This window comes from Galleria mellonella, unplaced genomic scaffold (genome assembly GCF_026898425.1).
Source record: "Galleria mellonella isolate WM207_F2 unplaced genomic scaffold, CSIRO_AGI_GalMel_v1 utg588, whole genome shotgun sequence".
NCBI lineage: Eukaryota > Metazoa > Arthropoda > Insecta > Lepidoptera > Pyralidae > Galleria > Galleria mellonella.
In genome coordinates this window covers 381,058-406,270 of record NW_026442124.1, presented here as the reverse complement: position 1 = coordinate 406,270, position 25,213 = coordinate 381,058, and the positions used below count along the sequence as shown (strand labels likewise).

Sequence of the window (25,213 nt, the reverse complement as noted above, 5' to 3'; positions counted from 1 at the left end):
GCGCATACAAAGTCTTAACATTTTATGAACAATGATTACGTTTAAAAAATGTAATGAATTATTCTTATGTTCATATTTATCTTATGTATTTTTGCACACTTATAAGAAAATAATTAGTTACACATTACACCACATTTACTCTCCCTCTCTCTCTCTCTCTGTTGAAGCTAAGGGTTGACTTCCTTGTATAGATATTATTGTACGCACAAGAATAAATAAAAAAAAATGTGTCTTTCATTCCAAAGACTACGTGTATCTATAACAAATTTTATGACAATCTATTCGTATTGAGCACTCAAGGCATCAATAGATAAAAATCAAATTCATTTGAAATTCATTATATTACTAAGGATTCTTTATTTAATTGCGCAGTAAAGAATAAGTTCTCCATTTACGGGTTTCTTTTTTAACTTAATCCAATATTTTAGCCTCTCTGCATAAAGCGTGTTCCATAAACGTTGTACCGGCCTACTATGTCGTGATCTTAAGGGACTGAATAAAAAGGTTCACTAATGTAAGTCCCATTAAAATTCAAAATATTACCATGGTGTTTTCATCTTGTGGCAAAGTAATTTAAAAGGCCATATGTCAACCACCCACTGTATCCGGAATCAAAGGAATCATGAATACGATTACAAGAGGCCTAAGAAAACAAATGAAATGACCATTTTGTAGCTTATCCTGTTGAAAAAGTTACCTTTAAAAAGTCTTTTAGTTCTTTCTTAGTAATATTATGGTCTTTATGAAAGATTTTGTTTTTATTTTCTGTAATCCGTAGTCAAAATCGGTAGTTATAGGTATTAGTTATTTGCTGCTGCTATAGTAAAATACCACAGAACTCAGAATTTTGCTTCGCAATAAGCAATTGTTTACAAAAGCAACTTTAATCGTCATAAAATTAATATAGAACAAATACCGATAGGAAGAAACACTATCGATTGATGTAAGCGACGCACTATACATATATTTCTGTGTTTAGCGTAAAACCTATTGTATATTTTGTACTATGTAGATATAGGGTTAGACCTTTAATGAGAATATTTGGCAGTTTTTTTATATTCAGATATAACTTTTTTGAAATAGAAAAATATTTACCTTTTGTTTTACTTTCACTTGTATCATTGCACTGGTCTGTAATATACGTCTTCTAAAACCTTTCTTTTTACTGGTTATGGGCCCAGCATGCTTAATATATGTAGGTGACAAAAGAAACCACGAATGGAAATTGAACATAAATATATATTGGCGAAAGAAACTTAGAAGACTAGGGTCGTGAAGGGAAGCCAAAAGGAAATAATATGTGGCGTGTACTTCACATGAGTGGAGCCAGGATATCATGGGAAGTACACAAACAACGCACAGTCGCGCTTTCGACTACAAAGGCCGAATATTGCTTTAATTGCTTAAATATGGCTTTGGCAGATGTTTGTAAAGAGGCAATTGACCTCAAAACTCTTATCAAGAATTATTTGCCGTCACCCAACATATCGTCATTCATACAAATAATGAAAGCTCAACAAAACTGGTACACAACAATACATATCATGCACGCACTAAAAACATATAGATATCAAACACCACTTCATTCGAGTCTCACTTACACGCCATAATCTCCATCTCAAATACATACCGACTGCTGACATGATCGCCGAAATTTTAACAAAACCTCTGATAAAAATTAAACATTATAAATATACCAGCTCACTACGTTTAGATTAGATGTATGTATATTATTGTTTTGGGTTAGGCAATGTATACAAAACTGTGTAGTGTTAGTGATAGCTGTAATATGGTATGTTTTAGTGTATTCATATAGTGTTAAGTTTTAGATGTGCATACTTTTAAACTTTGATATACTACGTATTCCTTTATACAAGATGCTCTCATTGTATACCTTTTTTAAAATAGAATAATAATTACTTTTTGTTTTACTTTAACTTGTGTTATTGTCCTGATCTGAAAAATACGTCTTCTAAAACCTCTCTTTTTATTACTTAAAGATATGGGAATGTTAAATTATTTTAACTACTGTATCTATCTGCTCATAATTATAGATTGTATCCCACAAAAAAAAAACAATTAATTGAATAAAATGTATATGAGGCCAATCTGTAAGTATTCTTTCATATAAAAAAAGATTTTTTTTTAAATCGGTTTAGAACTGATAGAGTTATAAGGTAACAAATATAAAAAAATACAACCGAATTGTACCTCCCTCTTATTGAAGTTGGTAATAAAAGTAGATTGTAATAATTCGCGACAATGCCCTTCAGTTAGCTTTCAATCATACACCTACATCGGTAACGCTTGTCGTTGTACGACCTCTATACTGCACACAAAAGTATTTTATTTCTGTCCCTTATAATTAAAAAAGTAAATTATCTAAATCGGTTCAGAAATAGCGACGTGATAGGGAAACAGCCACAAAATATTCAGACAAATTCAAAACTTTGCTACCGTCACTCGGATTAATTTGGTTTGTTAATACTTACCTCACTGGAAACTTTTTATGTAAAATTTAAATCAATACAAAGTTTTTGTGTAAGCCTAAACCTAGTCTTATGTAAAATAACACCACTTTATAAATACCTTTTTGTAATTAGATTTAGGTCTTGTCAAGATTGTCTTTACACAAAAACAATGAATCATAATTATAAAAAAGGAACCGTAAATTTAAGGCAACAATAAAGTATGCTGTATGCTACCTACATAAAATTCATCTCCACAAAATATGTAGTAAAATAAATTATCATTTATGCTTAATCTTTTTTAAATATTAGACAAAAAGTTCCTATCCGTGTCTCGTTGTTATCCTACTTAATTATTTTAAAACACGTAATAGATTTTAATATGTGTTTCACTGTCATTTAGATATTTTTTACTTAAGGTTTAAATGTACAGTTTATACCAATGTAAAGCCAGGGCAGGTCGCTTGTATATAATAAAAGTTCTCAGAAATGGCAACGCATGGGGGGTATCATGGGCGAAACAGTATACTCTGTTATGTCCATGGTACTGCTCATGTCTATAGGCGACGGTTACCACTTTCCATCAAGTGGGCCGTCAGCTTGTTCGCCATTCTAAGTTGTATAAAAAAAATGTAAATTACGCGTAAAATCTAATAAACATTCTATTCCATATCCGAGCTAAGTACGACAGGTAATTTTATTACCTCTTGTCTCATTCAATCATAATGAAATTATATATACCAGGCGTGTACGATATATTTTGATACCAGGCGTACTATTTGAAATAGAGAAATACATTTAATGAACGAAATCGCGAGTAAAAGCTAGTATACAATAAACTAGTCTTTAGCCGTGACTTTGTCTTCGTAACAGGAATGTATTGACTGATCCCAAGAAAACTTAAATTGTGTCCTTCTCCACCCAATAAATGTATGCAAAATTTTATAATGATAGTTAAACTTGGCGCTTAAACGCCAAGAAATAACTAACAAATAAACAAACTTACATTTACATTTATAATATAAATAAGGATAGCATTATCATACTAGTAGGATAGTGTATTTCTGTTTTGGAACAGGATTACCTACGTATAAAAATATCAGGTGCTAATTTAAAAACTATTACTAATGACATCGAACAACTAGAGAAATAAACACTCGACGAATGAATACAAACCAGAAAAGATATTGTAAACACTTCACAACGTTCAATAAACACAATTTTGTATTTTTAGAAACATTTAAGGCATTCCTATCAAAATACCATTAATAACACTACGTAAACTATAATGCATACTCTTTAATAACAATATGAATTGGAATTCATTCTTTTTATTAATAATTTCAAACTCGTCCTATGAACAATGATTTTTAAAATAGATCGGTATAATATTTTACAAGGATATAAATTTAATATTTGAAAATAGGATTATTTTAAAATTGCATAGATTTCTTGTATTACCCACCAGAAGTGATAAAAGTTAGTCACACAGATCGATTTTCTGATGAAAATTGTTTTAACCTTGTAACCTTTACATGTAACCTTGTGAAGATTTAAATTTAGTAGTGATGCATTATATTGTTATATATTTAACAAAAAAAATGATCTAAATTGAAATAGTCTAGACAAACTGTGTTTGTAGTATGTTTAATTCTATCACAAAATCCCTTGTATCCCCAATTCTTTGCAACGACGTCTTTTTTATGTATTCTTAGTTAATCTCTTCTATTATAATACATAAAACAAAAACAGTTTACAAAACACAGGAAGTCATAAAACTGTATTTCATAAACATTGTAATATTATGTAGATACTATTTCTATTTTCGATCCGTAATGTGTGAACGATAATTTTACCTACATATGAGTACAAAATTAGATTTCTACTAGACGATACTCGTAACGTTGTCTGTAAATGGGTATCAAATGACGGGGCCAATTTTCTCGAATTCAAAAAGAACGTCTCCTTTTTACCTCTATTTTTGTATGTGTTTAGTTACATTTATACGAAATACTAAATATTAATTTAACAATAAATTTTATATATAATCTTCTAATTTAATTGATCTTAAAATCGCTGAAGTTTAATAAGCAAATAAAACAAACAAACAGACTTAATTTGGTATTGATTACTGACTTATTCGTACTATGAAATGTTGTGGTCATGGGGTTGTTATAATACTAAATGAGCCATTAGTTTACTTATTTATAATTCAATCGTATAAAAACACATTTTCATTTTCAGTCTAAAGTATTTAAATGAAAAATTACTTATGCAATGAAGTTAACCGTAAAATTGTATTCACAAAATAGTCAATGGTGCCCCTTCCGACCAATAGCTACTTTATATCAATCACTTCTCGATGAGATATTGGATATTTGAGGTCGCGTGTTTTAATATATCAATCATGTCATCGTTTAACGTCTTTCTCAACTTAGCTTGTTGGCACACGCGTTAATACCAAATTATTACACAAAATAACATTTAAGTACTATAGTTAATCAAGAAATAATCATTTTCTCAAACATGCTTGGAAATGTGAGCATTATTTTGAAAATTTTCTTCGAGATAAATCAATATTGCCGTACTGGTCAGATACATGCGGGTAGCGGCCGGCAAAAGTTGTGTGAAAATCCATGTCTGTTGTGTTTTGCGGCCAGATAAATTACTATGTAAACTCATATCTGTCCTGTAATTTAAAAATGGAATGACCTTTTACTTCGAAACATGGCTACCAAGGAGGTAACTAATACAAGGTTTTATTTAAATTTTGAACTGGCTTGCAAATAGAAAGCTGTTTATTGAAAAAAAGGAACATTATGGCGCGTGAAAAATTATTATTGTTCGTTATTCGTCATTGAACTTAAAAAGTAAAATTGTGTTTTTGATTTCCGCGCATTGTTTGAGAAAAGCACTATACAAGCCTTGGCCACAACTAGGCATTGATGGACTCACGTATGTGAGCCTCGATTGCGCCTCGGCCCACATTTGCATGTTCGTCCATCAATGCCTCAGTTGCTAGCCGCTGCAGTAATGTACTATTAATCAATATATGTATACTACTTATATTTTATAATAACTAATATTTTAAATACAAAATAATTTGAATTTATTTCAATATCCCACAAGATACTAATCAATTTTATGTGTATAGGTCAACATCATATTCTGGAACTTTTAAAAATGAAAGTACACACTGAAGCGAATACAAGATTATTAATTCTCATGCAAGTCGCTATAAATATTTTATATGTCTGTTGAGATGCATAACAGTCTTATTAATCTATACATGTAATAAAACTGTAGAGGTCGAATGTCTGTACATAGAAAAAAGAACGTTAAAAACCGAGACTGGAAGATGTTAGAAGTGAAATATTTCTAGTCTATTCGTCTAGGTTTTTTTTTCGAATTTTTTGTTTCTCTGTTTATCTATTTGTCTGTTTGTACGGGCTAATCTCCAAAACTGTTGGACCAATTTAAATGAAATTTTGCATGAAAATTGCAAGGAAAATTAACCTTCCATCCCCGGTCAACATTTTAAATATTTTTTATCATGGAAAATTAAAGAGTTCCCTTTTGGATAGTTACAAAACTATAGTAACTTATACAGCTTAGTACACAACCTATTTAAGTAAAGTCATTTTGACCTAAGGCAAAGAGTGAGAATGACACCATTTGTTAATCGCAGACATCAGTTAGTTTTCAATTAATCTATGTACATGAAAATTTCCAGTGTTAATTAGAATATGCCACATTTAGGTAATTGTAAATATTTAAATTAGAATTTGGAAATTCTAAATGTTATAAAATACATTCAATAACTCAATTTGATGGGATTTAAAATCATATCTCTCTGCTATCCAAGATGATTGTGTTCCTTGTTACACTATAAAAGCATTAATCACAAAATTTTCAACTGCATTATACCAGGTTCTATTACATTTTATTAGAAATACAGATTGAAAAAGTAAAATATTTTTCAACCTATTAATATTATATGCCACAATTACTTTCGTGTCCAAATAAGAATATAGTCCGACAAGCTGAACTTAGAAGCAGTTGTATGAAACAATCAATAGAAGTTTGGAATTTACTGGATTGATTGAAAGACTATATAAACTATACAGCAGAAAGAACGATTTAATTAACCATCCATTATTTAAATACAGTTATAGTAGAAAGAAAAAGAAACGGCATTGAACAAAAATGAATGTAGTTTTAAATAAAAACAATATCTGTAATATTATCTAAAAACGAGTGGTATTTTACTTATATAGCGAAATATGTATTTATACGCCTTTTTTACGGATTCCAATAATACATTCTCAGCCATTGTTAACATATAGGCAACATGTGCTTAGATTACAATATGGTAGAAAGACGTGTTATTTTTAAGGATATACTCAAGACTTGTCATAAAATGTTATACTTACTAGATATATACTTAGGTACATAAATTCGAAGTTAAGCAGTTACAAGTGGAAGTAAAGTATTATCTTTATAATACATGCTGAGAATTTTTACAAAAAGCAAAGTAAGGTATAAATATCCATAATAATAGTAGTAATAGATGAATAAAACTGGAAATAATTTTACCAAGTATGATTCTATTTGCCCAATAAAATAGCTTATTAGTCTCGTTGCTTGTTGTTAATTGTTTCATTATATTATAGAAAACTATAGATATCTTCTCCTTGGTAGAGAATATTATTATGGAAAAGTTGGAAAACATATTAACTAGGAATTACTAATAAATACCTTGAAAGCTGATTATTTTCCGCATAAGTCTATAATAGAAACTCATCGGTCATTCGTCAACTAATATGTTATGTATGAGTACATATCTATTTCTACAGAAATTAAATATGTATATCTATTTTCAATTAAATATTTAATTGAAAATAGATATACTGACGTTTTTAATAGACGGAGTTGTACTTAACGTTTCATCATCACCATCAAATCAGCCGTTATCTGTCCATTGCTAAATACACATCTCTCCCAAAGATTGTCATAAAGGACGATCCTGAGCCACTTGCATCTACTGGCATTCTACAATGCATTTAAGGCCGTTACTTTATCTAGTGGGAAGTCGTCTTACTCTACATTTACCCATATGGGATTGCCACTTAAAAACCTTTCTTTCCCATCGATTGTCAGTTCCACGAGCTATGTAACTGCTGCCCATTATACTTCAGCTTGCTTAACCTTCAGGCTATGTCGTTCACTTTGGTTCTTTTGCATATATCTTCATTTTGATTTCTTTCACGCAAAGAGACTCCGAGCATAGCCCTCTCCAAAGCTCCCTGATTAAGTTGAAAATTTGGCATATGGGCAACAGTGTAAGACCATGTTTTGGTACCATAAGTCGTCACTGGAAACAAGTAATGGTTAAAGACCTTCGCAGTTAAACTTTGAGGTATTTTATATGAGAAAATGTGAAGTAGTTTTCAGAACGCTGCCCAACTGAGTTGTTAGTTAAGCTCTCGATCGGAGATGGACTTATCTAGTCCGACAAGTTCTCTCAGGTATACATACTCGTCGACAACTTCGAACGCAGTATTCTCAATCATAACCGGTATAGATGTGACAAGGATGTTGAACATGATTTTAATCATCGCTGTGTGTACCCCGGCATAGAATGGGCCACCCCTTCCTTTCCCGTGAGTGTCGTAAGAGGCGACTAAGGAAGGGCGAGGGATGGGTAGCAGCGTCCCTCTTGAAACATCCTCAAAGGCCTAACTGTGGTTGCTAACCTGCTTATCAAGCGCGACAACTACTGGCAAAACTCCCCTTATGGAGAAAACTTATGTCCAGTAGCGGACAGTTAACGGTTGAAATTAGTTTTGCCCATGTTCGGCTTTAGACCTACCTGTTAAGAAGTACTATTGAGATCTTTGAGCATAGTACTCAAGTCCTTCAAGGATCCCACCATGATTACTTTAGACATGATTTTAATCTTGTCCATTAAGACCTATCTGTTGAGAAGCACTATTGAGGTCATTGACTATAGTATTCAAGTCCTCCAGGGATTCCATCGTGTTCCGACGATAAATCGAAGGTGAGTGATGGATTCTCCATTAATGTTTATACATTTTTTAATTTAGTTGTAAATAATTTTTGGGATATGATGTCACCCTGTCTTAAAACTTTCAATACTGGGATGAGTTCGTACTCTGGTTCTGTACTCGGATAGACTTCCTAGCCTTACTATACATATACTTCAGCACTTCAATATAGTACTCAGATAGACTTCCTAGCCTTCACACTACACTTCCTACACTTCAGCACTTCAATATACCTATAGTGAATCTGGCACACCTGGAGGCACTGTAGTATCATCCATGTCTCCGCTGAAGGCTTTCATTATAGTCTACAAACACCAGATATAGTGACATATTATACTCTCCAATCTGTATAATCTGTCGTAACGTATGTATATGATATATGGTACAGATGCCCTTTCGGAAGCCAGCTTGTTCAGGTGGCTGGAAGTCTTTAAGTTTGCACGGAAGATGATTGGTCAGGACTTTCTTTTTACTTTCGAAAAAATAGTATGTAGACAAAATTCAGAAGGGGTATCAGTCTATAGTACTTCAATAGGGTATTGTCACCCTTCTAGAAGAACAGGTTTACCGCACTTCTGCTCCACGCCTCGAGCATAAAACCATTATGGATGATAAAATTAAATAGCTTCTGAAGGGCCACAAGTATTAATTATGAGAAAATCATGCCCAATGTGTGGTATTAATGTGTGTCAAGTAGGACATTAATGGGGTATTATGATTATTATTTAAAAAATATGGAAGCCTTATAAAACTACAGTATTTTAAGATTATTTACTATTTCATTAATTTAAAAACCAGATGACTATAATAGGCAGCATTATACTGAATAGAAATTCTGATGCGGAATCCTAAAAATCCTATATAGACGAAGCGCGAATATAGCACCTAACATACGGTAACGTAATAAAGCCTGATTGATTTGTTGCTCACCCAGTCTACCGAAACTACAAATATCTAGTTTGCTCCGATTTATTGTACATCTAAACGGCGCTAGTTCCGCTAAGTTTATTTTGACATTATGTTTTCCATTTTTTTGATTTTATTTTTATTGCTGAGATTTCTGCAAGCGGGTTATTGTGTTATCTTTAATACCTTAACTGAATACTATGAGGTAAAAACATACTATATGAAATAAAAATGTATATAGATTACATTTTATCTCCGTCAGCAGAAATATTCTGGTCACGAAGTAAAAAGTAATACTTAAAATTATATTTTTATCTGTTTTATTACTGAAATGTCTCCAATAATTATATGACCCGCACTGAACTCTGAAAATTTACTCTTCTTTAGTAATAAACATGATTAATTTAATTGCAATTGGAAGTAATTAAAATTAATTGGAAGTATTTGGATCCATTTTACAAAGATCAAATAAACAAAATAGAAAAAAATCAATAGAAGTTTATTAAAATTATAATTATCGTAACAATACAAATTCTAATTCATACGAAGAATCCCTCAAACTGCTTTCTCTTGAAAATCGACGTACACAATTTGATCTTATATTTTTATATAAAATTTTAAATAACATGATAGACTTCCCGACAATTCTGTCAAAAATTAATTTCGTAACTAAGGTTCGATTCCCTACTAGTAATATAATTATTATTATTATAAATTAATATGTTCGTACCACTTTACCCTCGCAGAAATTATACTAGTAACAACTTTTTCTCACGCTGTACTGTTCCATATAATAAGAAATTTTCTGATGTTGATATTTTCTCGAACTCGTTGAAAAATAAAAAAAAAAACATTATCACCATTGTCATTGTCGTCATTTAAAACTAAAATTATAAAAAAATCTATTAAGCTTATAGAATATCTATCTCTTTGTTTTATCTTCTGTCTGTGTTTATTGTCTGTATGTATAATGTTCTGAGTCTTTTTTTCTTCTATTTATTTATAACTTTTAAGACAAAGTATTAATACCCCCTTTACACAGGTTATTATATTAACCTATTTAGAAGCCCAATTATAAAACCACAACTACTGTACCCTTATAAAACTAAAATATTAATATTAGTTAAGAAACTACAGTTATGTTTTTTACGAATAAATCTCATTTCATTTCATTTCGTTTCAATAACAACAAACATATCAATACTAAAATACGAGTAGTTTAATTGCGCAGTTCTATCATTAACTGCAATATATGTGATCTGTAATAATAAATATAGAATTAAACTTTATTTTTTGTAAATTGAAGCGGTATTGGAAATAGTTGTCTGATATAATAAGTTGTCTGTTATATCTCGGTTGTCAGAATAAATTATCTCGAGCTTTGAGTGATTTATCTTAAAATACCTGATATATAATAATTATATCACGTTTATCGTAATAAATAAACTCGAAATTTGAGTGATTTATTTTAAAACTACATATAAAACAAATGAGCCTAGGAATGTGGGTACATGTAAGTTACATATTCCTGGATTTATACTAAACTAATTTTCCTTATAAATCAATTTCAATTAGTGTAAATAAGACATGTAAATTAAATATTCCTGCATTTATCCTAATTTTCCTTATCAACCAATTTCAATTAGTGTAAATAAATTTCTTTTTTTTAATGATAGGTTGGTGTTCTTGTTCTCACTTTGATATTATATCTACTTATAATGTTTAAAGAATATTTGTGTTGTTAAGACATATACGTCAATTATCTACAACTTTGTATATATTTGTTTTTTTTTTCTATATAATCATTTCACCACTATATCATTTCATCTCTCTATATACTTACTTTATACGCGTATGGTTCAATTTTATCAATTAACTACATAAATTTCTACTATTGTTTATATTTCGGTACTCGTTTTTTTTTTTTAACTATATATTTTTTTGAAAAGACTGTTTGTACCAAAATAAAATAAAAAATAATAAATTTAAGTACTCCTATTAATAGTTACAATTTAATCATGGAATAATAATACATTTTAAGTATAATTAAAAAGATTTAATACAAATTAAATATAAAAGACAAATATAAAATTAATTCAATAAAAAGTAGTATTAAGATGTAGAGATGGATATAAATGACACTTATACATTTCTGTATCTTTGTTAATAAAATATTTCCGTACTTTATTCGGAGCACGACAGCAGAGAAATTCAGGATAAACAATTGCTCAACTACATCAACTGAGAGTAAAGCTTTAGCTTTTCAAGTTACGTGATCAAATGGAAACCTTTATTTCGTCTTTTAATTCTAAGCTCTACTGGGTATGAAATATATTAAAAATAAAAAAAAAAAACCAACAAAAGGCTAGTTTACTTTTTCAATTTCGTGTGCTACCTAGAAAGGGACTGGAACAATATTATATAATTAATACAATATGTAATTAGACTAACAATGATTGACTGACTAACAATGGTTTGTCTCCTGTCACGTTGGATTCTAATATACATTGCGAAATCTGAGTATGTCGAGAGTAATACGTTTACTAACACGACATAAATGCTTTTGACTACCGCATCACAGAATACAAACTTTTTGAAAAATAAAATTGGGATAGTACCCCATTTTCAAAAGAAAATTCTTAATTTTTCTCTTTTAGATAATAATTATTTATATATGATAAGAACCTTAACATTATAATTTTTGACTTAGGAAAAGAAATATAAATATATTTCGATAATTATTTTTGGAATTAATAGGGCTTACTTCCATGTTAAAACTACACTAATCATCATCATCTTCTTACCCTTATCCCAATTATTATTTGGGGTTAGCGTAATATGTTTTTATCCATATTACAAAAAGATTTGGCTTTTAGTTTTACGACCGGCTGCCTGCCCGACATCAACCCTTTTTGGGAAAAAACTACACTAATATTATAAAGAAAAGATATTTAAGTGTTTGTTTGTAAATTGATAAACTCCAAACTACTTAACCGGTTTTTAAGATTCTTGCGTCTATACAAAGCTACATTATCAGAAAGTAAAATGGGCTATAAATAGGTTTCGAAAATTCTAGCTACCCGTGCGAAGCCAGACCTGATCGCTAGTCATAAATAAAGTCGTTAGTCGTAGCTATATTCTTAAATTATAATAAACGCATTAAAAGTTTTTTATTACATAAAAAGGTAAGTATTTCGATACATAAAGCGCTTACAAACTGTTAACTGGGTGTAATCCTACTATGTATTTCCTAACTTTAACAATGTAGGATTAACTGCGGATTATCAATACTTTTAAATCCTGTGAGTCACGTGCATAACTTTAATACCTAGGCACAGTTGATTTAATAGTTTATTAAATAAATAATTAAAATTAAAAACGGTTATGTTTCTGAATATAAAGTTAATTTAACATATTTACTTGTTTATTTTTTATGCTTTAATTCGTACAAATACTGAACAGTGGAAAACAAATACATTTTTTATATCACAAAGGTGGCAAATAGGTATACAGCCCGTCTGGTAGTAAACGGTCACTGTATGTTATGTACAAATATTGTTCTGTAAAAGAAACTTCTAAACCTACATATAAAAACAAATACAAGTCACACAAAAACCTCCTCAGTTATGAAACAACTTAATTAAATTAATTACGTAACTGAGATCCACTTTTGCATTGAAATTTGGAAATCTATTAACACTGAAATTGCAAAGAGTACTTTCGCTATTAGAGTTTCCAACAAACCGACCTAATAATTTAAAAGTTTTAAAGTGGAACTTAGTAAGTATTTACAGAAAATAAGAACATTAATCACCAAAAAACGATTACTTAAAGACAAACGTGCCTGGCTTTATTTGACTGTGCACGGCATCTTTATTTATAGAAAACATTCAATTACGTTAGACTTATACGCATTTTGAAAATTATTAACATTGTTCAGTGTATTACTTCTCATATAGATTAACTGCCAGTTTCTAAATATACTAACGATATTTCAATGTAGCTTAGCTCGAATTATTATTACTTAAGTGTTTTATATTCGATTTATCAAAATTAGATTCTTAAACCTTTTTTTTTAAATCTATAAGTTCAACATTAGGAAATAATACAGAACATTCAACTAAAAATAAATTAATACTTATCTACAAGAGCTTTTTCATATAGACAAAAATAACAATAACGATTATCTCAGCCATTATAACAGATAATTATCTGTCCACTACTGAATATAGACCTCCCCCAAAAACTTCCATAAGGAATGGTAATGAGTCGTCTGCAACAATAAAAATATATACTAATACTCGTATATAAAGCGGAAGAGTTTATTTGTTTCGACAGCAGCATCCCTATTCAAATATTACCTAAGCCTAACTGCGGTTACCAATCCGCCTGCCGAGCGTGGCAACTACTGGAAAACCCTCCAATAGTTGGAGGTCTATATTCAACAATGAATATTTGACGGCTGATATAACGTTGGTGATATTTCTAGAATACTATTACAGCGCCACATACAAGGGTCCTATCGTGAATCTAAACCATCCGAAGACCAAAAAACAAAAAAAAATCAATACAACTACCACGTCTAGTGCCAAACTAAGCAGAGTTTCTGTATATTCATATATGTAGGCAGATACGTACGTAGCTACCTACATATTTTGGTAGGTTTTGTATTGTGAAGCGAACCTGTAACTATTGGAAAGTGAAGCAGTGTACGTAAAACATAAAAAAAAAGGTCATAGATAAATTCAACGACATCTCAAAGATTTATATTCATCTAAAGCTGTTTGGATGATAACAAAGAATAATTCATCTTGCAGATGACTTACTTATGTACATTACATGTATTTTTTCTACATTTATAAGTATTATCCTTACTCGATTACTTATTAATATTATAAAAATGAAAGTGAGTTTATTTTTTATTACCTTATCAACTTAACCAATCACTATAAAATTTGAATATATATAAATGGAAAAGAAAATAGGCTATTTTATCCTGTTCAGTAAACATATCTCAGTCACGCAGACAAAGTCATAGGTAAAAGTTAGTTTAATTTTATAAATACACCATTTAAAAAATCTTTTTTATCAGAGCATTTGTAGAAAGAATTTATCTCATTGTTATTTTGTCTATGTGACTATTGGATTAATAGTAGGATCAATTAATTAATCAGTTATTTATAATTTTTCTTAATAGATATTGTCCTTTTGAATCAGATTAAAATATGACTGCACCATTATAATTGGGATTTAGATTGAGATGACTGTAAATACAACAGAAGAGTGGAAATGTTAAATTCAGATAATAAAAAAGGAATAAGACGAAATCCTTAGCGCAGTGGTGGATACGTCTCTTTGAATAAATAGGGTCTTTAATTCGATTCTTGATTGGGCCAATTTAAAATATGAACTTTATTAGTGCTGGTTTGGCTATTCATTATGAGTTATGTTATCAGAAGTTTGTCTTCATGTGTGTTACATAATACGTAATAAATAATAGGTTATTTATTTTATGTCGCTTTATGTCGTAGCATAAAATCCTAAGTAGACCTTGCCCTTATTAATGTTATAAATGTGATTTCATTTGATTGTTAGCTCCTCGCGCCTTAATGGCTCAATCAATCATCATAAAATGTGATGTGCACATATTAGATATATAGGAATCAATATAATTATGCCGGTCACGTAGACGAAGTCGCATAAGGTATAATCATAATAGCATTAATACAAGTATAATCATAATAGAATATTACATATATATATATATATATATATATATATATATATATATATATATATATATATATATATATATATATATATATATATATATATATATATATATATATATATATTATAGGTTTTTAAAGTTTTTTAACATGATTTAAAACAAACAAACAATAATAATGTAACCAAATATTAATGGCAAAGGGATGTCACTATCTTCCTACTATTCATTGCGTCGACGTATATTCTCAATTAAGGGTATAGGAAATCGACAGTAACGGACACAATTAATTATTGTAACACGGGATCAGGTAGACAGGATCATTTATTACATAACCGTTGTTTACATTATAGGGAAATTCACTATAAACATTCGAACTTAACAAATATTAATTAGGTAATAATGTTTATTTTATTTAAATTAATCAATTGATTGTTTAATTTAAATAAAATAAACATTTCAATTGATTGTTTGTTTTTGATAAATTTATTTCACTATAATTTGATCAACAATTATAAACCACAGAATTTTAAAGAAAGGTTTATGAAGGACGAAGTTATATACTTTGGATGAAAATCCAGTAATAATAGGAAATACACCGCTGATTTATAACTACCATAAGAGTTAATGTCGAACAAAGAATATTCGGCAGCCAAAAAGCGCAGCTGGTTCTAATAACTCCATAGTTATCCTCATCCGCTTATAGAGAGTAATATAGAAAGTTAATGAAACTAGAATAAATACAGACAAAATGCGAAAGCTGCCCAATTGACGAAATAAGACGTAGTAACTAAATAAGTGTAAATGAAAAATATACAAATATATTTTATATATGAAACACATAAGTGTAAAAATAAGAAAAAGGTGTACTATGTAGAATATAAGTATGGGAATAGGTATGATTGAAAATATGCCTTCAGTACTTAGTCCTCTATATATATACCGTAAGAAACTTGAGATGAAATTGATATACAACCATTGTTTAATAGCTTGAGTATATCCATGTTAATTTATAATAGTCTGCTCAATATACATCTATACTTATAATAAATCTGTAGAGAGGTCAATTCTGTACATGAAATATATTTCCAAAATAACTATTAGGTGGTGATTAGTGATCGATACTAATGCCAAAAATGCAATCAGTAAAATTTTTGTCTGTCTGTCTGTATGTTTGTTATAGAAACAAAAACTACTCGACGTTACACCAAAACCACTGAACCGTGAGGAAGAACTTAGGTTACTTATATTACGAAAAACGACGGAAACGCGGACGAAGTCGCGGGGAACAGCTAGTAGAATAATAATAATAATAAAACTTAATGAATAACAACAAGTTTATTGTTAAAAGTTTTCTAAGTACATATATATATATATATATATATATATATATATATATATATATATATATATATATATATATATATATAATATTTTGATAGTAAATTATTTATTCATTTCAACGAGACAATGTCAACCTGTTATTAAAGATCAGCTAAAATCGAAATTAATCATAAGGTGAATAAAAAATTTAATTGTTATATTTTTTCATTAAATATACATATATTATATTTACATAATTTGTTTTATCTACAGACAGACCTCCGCAAATTTATGTAAACCCTTATAAACAAAGTCAAATACAATTTAAGATAAACCGTTCCTTTATTATTTGCATCGTTGGGTTTCAATATTATTTACATTGCAAAATCCGGGTGAAATTTTACTTATATGGCATAAGCCCATTTTGATTTGATTCTAACAGATGGTTTTCGAGCTTTTTATGCGAATGACTCCAAACGAAGGAAGGTTAAAAAAATCTACTGTCGTTTCTTTTAACCTCTTGGGGATAGAATGAAATGGCGATCGTTATTCTACATCTCGATTTAGGTTTGGTTTCATAATAATAACAATAGTACTCTGCCCACCGCAACGTACTCACGTTTCAATCAATCCTAACCATAGGTTTCTCGTATACGACGTCTAAAAATTATTTATTTATACTGTATTAACCATATTTACAAAATATATGTTACAACAAAAAAACAGATTTCATGCTTTATAGCATTTTCTTATTTAACCATTTTCTCTTTTTATCTTTTAACATAAATAAAGCGATCAAAAATATTGAAAATAAGTATGGGTAAATATTTACAGAAGTATTTATTTACATTAATATATAAAACATATATTTTACCAATTTAGTATGGTAATCCTACTACCATTATAAATGTAAAAATTTATGACGATTTCTATATTGGTGTTTGTTACTTTTTCACGCCAAAACTACTAAACATATTAGAAATTAATTCAGTACATGTTTAGACTATATCTTAACTTAGAACATAGGATATTTTACGTACTGATTCATACGGAAAAAGCTACCCGATAGAGCTGGTAATGCAATAAATGCATCTATCTCATTTGTAAGGAACAATAAAAAGTACCTATGTATATTTATATATTATCAGACAACATCTACTAAACTGTTCTGTAACTGATAAACACTGTAATATACGATGACTAAACCATCTGAGCATGTTTTGTGCCGTTGCCGAATCTATACCTGCAGATGACCCCCGGCCTAAAAAATTCAGTAACGTCGAAACACAACACAAACACGTATGTGAAATTGCTCAATATAAATAATAAACTCAGTGTCTACGACGTACCATGTAGTGAGTAGCCCTGTAGTAGGCGTAGTCGTATTTTAAATAGCACCTTTCGTGCTTGATAGTTTTCTATTGCAGTCATGACATGATACAATGTATTGGACAGAGAACGTTAATCTACAAAAATAAAGTCGCTGTGATGTACAGAACAGAAGCCAAACCTTCAGATAGATAGATAAACGTGACAAAATTATAAGGGTAACTTTTTGCCATTTGTCTAATGAATTATAAATATCTAGTTATGATTTAGTAATCTTTAGTGGTTCAGTTACAATTTTATTATATCAGTAAGCTAGTCTTACTAATATACATCTGTACATGGGTGCGTTTAAAAAATTATGCAAGAGATTTTAGTGGGAACAATAAAAGCCAAAACAATTTTTAGAAATTTTTAACTGTTTGTCTGTTTAAAACACAAAAACTACTCCACTAGTATTACTATAATATAATCCAGTTATCACTGTTGTCTTCCTAAAGATCTAACATAAAAATTGTTGTACGTTTTGTCCTGGTATGCGATCTAGAATTGGTCTATTAATAGGTTTTCCTGTCTGAAAATCACGGGTACAAAATAGCAAGCAAGAAGCTAGTATCGATTAAAAGATTAATTAAGTTAGGTCGTAAAAAATAGCAATTTAACCGTGATAAAATTATCTAATAACTAATCGAATAATCTCACTAACGACTAATTGATTGCAAAAAGAATTATCAAAATCGGTTTAAAATTAGCGAAAATATCATGTAACATGCCTCTTAACATGCTTACAGAGACTGTAAATGACATCGTATGATAGAGATATAGATTTCAAGGCTTTCACTAAAACTATTTCTAAAATTAGAAATTTTATTTGAAATGACAACGAAACCTTTATTCTAAGGACCAATGTGAACTAAATTTATAATATATTTGAATGAAAATTATTATAAATTCAGTTTATTATGGTTAACACGTTAACTGCCAACTACGAGATAACTCGTAGATTGCGTTCTTTTCTAGGACGCTAACTACGGGTTATCTCGTCCTGGGTTTACTTGCTACTCTTGTGCAGCTACTATTAAACTCGGAATATATCAGTACTAATATCGATAGATGGCTTCTGGGGTAAATAACAAAAAATCTGGCTGCCACGAACCAAAAATTTATTAAAAAATAACCAAAAAAAATAATTATAAAAACTAATTCAAATTCAAGAAATAAAATAATATTTTAATGTTTGTTTGTTTTTTTATGTTTTTGATGAAACTATGCACTAGAGTTAGAGTTTTTAATAATATAATGTGAATTAATCAAATTATCATTTTAGGCCAGATTTCTGAAAATTGCCGTGGCAATAGATAAATACTCTTTATTGACAGTGTGTTAAGATATCATGGTAATCATAAAACTGTAATTTCGTGTAACTGTCAAATTAAAATAGATTAGGATAGAGTTAAACAAATAGCACTTCAGAATCGACCTGTTATTAGTTTAATTTTAAAATTAGGGTTAATTCATTAAACACTAGCTATGTCCCCCGTCTTTGATTGTGTGCATCAATTTATATAATATGTTTTAAGTTAGGATATAACCTACAGGTGTACCTAAAGTTCATTCAAATCTGTTTAAAAGACTTTGCATGAAAGAGGAAGAAAAATTCATCACTCCTCACCTACCACCTTACCATACATTGTAGATTATAATTTTATGAATTAGTTTTGGTTAACAATAAATTACATGTTTTAATAATTAGATACATAAAATATTTGACTCCCAGATATCGATCTGGCAAGATTCGATTATAAGGTTCACTAACATTAACGCATTTTAAGGTGTTAACTGAAATATTTATAGCCTATTTCCTTATCTTAAACCACATTCAAAGAAGTAATTACACAATTACTCACGTTACCCGAGGGAGAGGAGAGACTACAAATATCGTCTACTTGGATATTTCTATGTATCCCAGTTTTGTCGCAAATACCCCTGCTTGCTTGGCTATGTTTCGATGTGTAAGGTGGGATATTGTAAATAAATTAAAGGATGCGCTAGCATAAAATCTTAATTCTCTGAAATAATAACGCATAAAGAATATCATAGGCGCGCCAGCGTATTCTACAATTTTCATTTTATTTCTAAGGATTAAAAAAGAATAAGTATTTAAAAGAAGTGCTCGAAATTTAATATTTTTACAATCTAAAGTCAATTTTTAATTCCTTATTATTCCCTGAAATTATTGATTCATGACAAAAAACTTATCTCCAAAATGTGTGAAGCAAAAAATGTACATAATTACAATTTCTAAAAGTACATATAAATATTATAAGAAAAATCAATCTTTCTCAATCAAAGTTATCTTCAACTCATAAATAATCAACAAACCTTTACAAATAAACTTTTACGTTATACAATCCGATTTTTATCCATTTAAGCGTGAAAGAGTAAAAAACATCCATCAATACATCCACATAAACTTTGTAGTTTATAATAGTAGTTGGATTTTATATACAGACCTTTGGTATGTGAATCCAAACTGCACTTGATCTATTTTATTTTATAAAGTTTAACACAAAAGCAAACACATATTTATTTTATTATTGAATCTATTTCTGTATAAATATTGGTTTATTACTTAACCATAAAACATTATCCATTATGCAATCAATATTTTAAAAATCTACCTATTAAAATTATATATTTTAAAAACAAGCTAAAAATAAGCCTAAAAAATCATAACAAAAAAAAATACTATTAGTCACAATTGATAACAGCCTCCTTCTTGAAATTGGTTAAAAGTAAACAATAACTAACTATAAAGTTATACTTATATCAAAATACAATACCTTAATTAAAATTAAATCCTTTCCATGTAAAAATTCCTGTAAAACCAATAATTTTTAACAAACTTTGATCACTTTAAATTGAACGATATAGAAATTCACAGTCAAGTATATAAGATTTTACAATAACTTATAAGTTGATTTATACAACATAAAAGTCAATATACACACACGACAATTTGAAATAATTCCGAAAAATGTCACTGAAGCCACTCAACTTGTGCGATATTGTAAATCGTACGGAGACGAGAAAGTGGCGACCGAAACCGGGACTGCCTTCACTAACACTGGTCGAGAATAAAAGCGGCGCCCTTAGATTCAGGGGTGCGCCAAACGTTCCCGATATCATGTCGCCAATTCATTTGTCGGCCAGCACCATAAGTGTAATGTCAACTGCTATATTTTACTTTCTAACATTCTCCTAATCAATTGAATTTAGTGCCTGAAATGCTTTTAGGTATATTACACATTATTTTTAATGTTTAGCTCTTAAATAATAAAAATATATAATAAGATAAATAGATACTTTGCGGGCAATTATAGATATATATTTGGATATTTTTTTTATATATTTTTCTGTAATCTGTTACATAAAGTAAATATTCTTTTTTATACTTGTTTGTTTTAACACCACCAAAAAAGAATCTTATTTCATTTCATGTCATAGAAAGATAGCTATAAACATCTATAAAAACATTAAAATTTTGTAAATTGTACAATAACAAACTTAGTATTACGGATATTGATTTATCCAGTAATTGTTCATTAGCATCCATCAAAAATTTCTTGATAAAGTTACTTTATTATGCTGATTGTGAATTGGTGGGTATTTTCTATAAGATTGAAATGTTATTGTAGGAAGCTCTATATTATATTATATATTATTCATTAGTTATGATTGTATAAAAATAAATGAAAATAAAATAAATAAAAAAGTACAGCCACTAATTAAAATGAAATAATATTTATTCTTGGGTCACACAGAAATAACTTACCATTAAACTATTGTGTTATTCAGTAATTAAGGGATAGAGCTAAAAATTACTTTTAGATATTATGACTACAAGAATTTACATTGGGGAATCCATGTTAAATGAATCACAAAGTATCAAACAACATAATTGTATATTTGAGAAGAGCTAAGTTTAATTAACTATATTCCAACTAAACAGGCAAGGAAAATAAAAAGACTTGGAACAAAAAGTTATTAGCATGAGTGGAATATCTATCTCGTGCCGTCATAATTAAATACCATCCATTAGTATCCCTATCAATACCAGGATAATAAGAAGTTAAGAAATTTGCTAACAAATCAGGTGCTGTATCCATATAGAAACAAAAATTAGTACGTCCAAACAGAATTGAATAGAAATTTCAGATTCATGTAAAGAGCCGGTTTTCAGCAAAAATATATTTAGCCTAATCTTCCTGGACTGAAGTTGTGACAATAATTATTATAAAATATATTCTTTAGGAATTTTTAGGAAATTCAACAAATATATTTAAATATTGTCAATCAATGTATCAATAGATCAATATAAATAAATCAATTTTCTCTTTGCTCTAAACCAACGGCAAACATAATTCTCTTGTGTTTGCCGTCTCAACAAAATGAGTCTTGCAAATTAAATTGGAAAGAAATCATTCATTTACTCATTTATTCAGTCATTCATACAATACTGATTTAGGATTCTCAAACTTTCGAAAATAAATACTAAGTATATGCAACTATTTCTAAAAATATTATCTATTCTTAGAATATGTAATACAAAATATACGAAAGCGAACATAGTTCGATGATAAAAGTATAGCAATGCCATAAAACAAACAGCTAAACTTAGACTACGATGTTCCTAACTGTTTTCACAAATAGAAGAGCATTCGTAAAAAGTTACTATATCAAAAGAAAAAGTTAGGTTTTTATGCGACATTTTCTCTCTGAGTTTGAAATTATGTAGATGAAAAACATACAAACTTGATTAAAGTTCTCAAAAGCAGTGTTTGCCTGCAGGTTTCTAGTGAGATTGATCGAAAAATCTAAACGGGTCAAAGAAACGTCTTTAGATGTATGATAAGCTGCGTTTTTTCTTGGCCCGTAATAGTATTACAATCGAATAGCATTCGATTGTTATTATACTTGGTTTTATGTTATATCCATTATAAGAAACACAAGTAAATTTAATTCCACAAAAAAAAAAAAACTAAAACAATCGTGGCATCAATTTTTTTTATTTCAATACTAAACTACTGATATGATTTGACAAAATTTCTATCAATGATTTAAAAGCACATCCTTTCAGATAAAAACCTTATGAAATAATGTGTTGTAAATAGTAAGATGCAGTAATAAAATTTATTTGTATTTGTGATATAAAATAATAAATTTAGTGAAAAAATACGAGACATGTCTTAGAAAAATCTGACATAGTGTTCTATGTCTAACTTAAAAATAATACATTGTTCTAAAAAACCTCAGTGTCAACAGCCAGTATTAAAACTCCAACATAATAAACATAAAAACAAATAATAAAAATATCTCTTCAATATACTGTTGCTACTCATACAAATTACACCATTTAATATTATAACACAAATATTTGAAAAGCTTTAAACTGAATAATTTACGTAAATAATGTCTCTTTATTATATTATTCCTAAAAGTTATACTGCAATATAACAAAAATAATATTAAATATTTGAAGAGCTTTAATGACTTTTAAAGTTAACTATTTATATAATTCATTTGGCTTATAGTTTCACAGAATGGAGTTTCTGTTGTCGCGGATAAAGGGAAATTGAACATCTTGAAATGTATTAATATTTACTGTTCTTAGTACATCTGGTAAATGCTCTAGTTACATGCATAAGGATATCTACTATACTGTAACACACTGAAATTGTACTGAATAACGCTGTTATTGGTATGTTTTTTTTTTATTTTATTGAATGACAGATACTAGCTAATTTTATTGTGTGAATCAAGACCATAGAATATATAATAAAACGGTATTTTCGAGCATAACTAATACATAGAAATATTATTGAATCTGAGAAAATGAAAACTCATTATACCTACTTTTACGTTCTATTACAAACAAAAGGTATATTATAAAATTTCAAGGAATTAATTTGTTTTTTTTTTTGTGTTCTTTTCCTCTCTACACTAATCGCATATGTAGAATATTCATGATTAATTAGTAGGTATTTATAGTCGATTTAAATACTAAATTTGTTTAACATTAAGTACTTTTTTCTCAATAAGAAAATATTTTTTCCATTAAAAATAAAAGTGTTTGTGAGACGAAATTAAATTAAGTTTAACCTTGCAATAAAAAGTAAATACCATTTTTGTTTGTTAGCACCCTCACCTAGTGAAGTGTTAAAGAAATGAATTTCATAGGAAAAGACAAATATAAATAAAAATTAAAAGAATATATAAAAATCTGATGAGACGATGATCGTTCGTGCTAATCTCTTAAACCGCTCAAGCTTTAATATAAATACATTATTTACACCAATTTGAAAAATTTTAAATCGAGAACAAATAAAATGGCCTAACATAGATAGAGAGTAAAACGTTTGCTCTCTCGTATCTAGTAAACTCATAAGTAATTGTACAAACTACAATTATTTATATCAGCTTTCTTTATATTATTACACTTAGGTACACTTACTTGCATCATGAGATTGACCAACAAGTTAATACAAACATTTGTAATTTGTACGGATCGAACTCCCAACTAACAGAAAGTGTATCAGTGCGTTAAACCACACTCCACCAAAGTTGGTAAGTTCTTTTAATTTAACTGTGTATATATAATTTAATTTTGGATGGAGTTAATAAAATAAAGACTAATGGGTTCGCGACCCTAAAATAATATAGTTTTATGCTACCTACGTGCTGGTATGACCCCTTCGTACTATCACTGAAACTAAATTAAGTATATTAGTAATAAAATAATGTTAACAAAACTAGTTCATATTAATTAATTTATAAATTTACTTCGTGCGGTTATATTTATTCTAACTACATTAAATCAAAACTATATTAATTTGCAGAATTAAAACGTAAATAACATATATTAAAATAACCCCCCCCCCCCCCCACGAACTATCTAAAGAAGTTTTTCAAAAACACTACTATTAAATTTTATGACTTACATGTATACCTATACTACTTTTCAAGTTGAATTTAATACCTATTACAAAACCTAATTGGAGTTTGTTCAGTCATTTTTCAAATTAAATGTAGGTACAGACATTTCGACTCTTAACAACACCTCATTATATTCTCTTCAAATCTTATTTTCCATTCGGTCATTTGAGGTAGTTAGTATCTAGGTATCTCTATATTTAAATAAACGTACATTTTTCTGTAATAATAATTATATTACAAATACATATACTGCAAAAGATATGTTGTAAGTGTTCAGTTAAAAGAAGAAATAGATAATTTTGGTGATAATACAAGTGTACCCCTTCATTAATAAAAATCACAGGATCCCAAGTACTAACAGCTAGTAATTAAATTACGACCTACTCGACAAAGTTAAA

At 29.0% G+C, this 25,213-nt stretch overlaps 1 protein-coding gene across 1 annotated transcript in view; it reads right to left on the bottom strand.

Annotated features, from left to right (window-relative positions):
- Positions 1-20,931, bottom strand: part of LOC113510313 (trissin receptor) — a 130,060-nt gene extending 109,129 nt beyond the window's left edge. The window contains exon 1 of the mRNA XM_052899592.1: positions 20,663-20,931. The gene's annotated coding sequence lies outside the window, so the exon portion shown is untranslated. The remainder of the gene's footprint in view (positions 1-20,662) is intronic.
- Between the last annotated feature and the right edge of the window lie 4,282 nt (positions 20,932-25,213).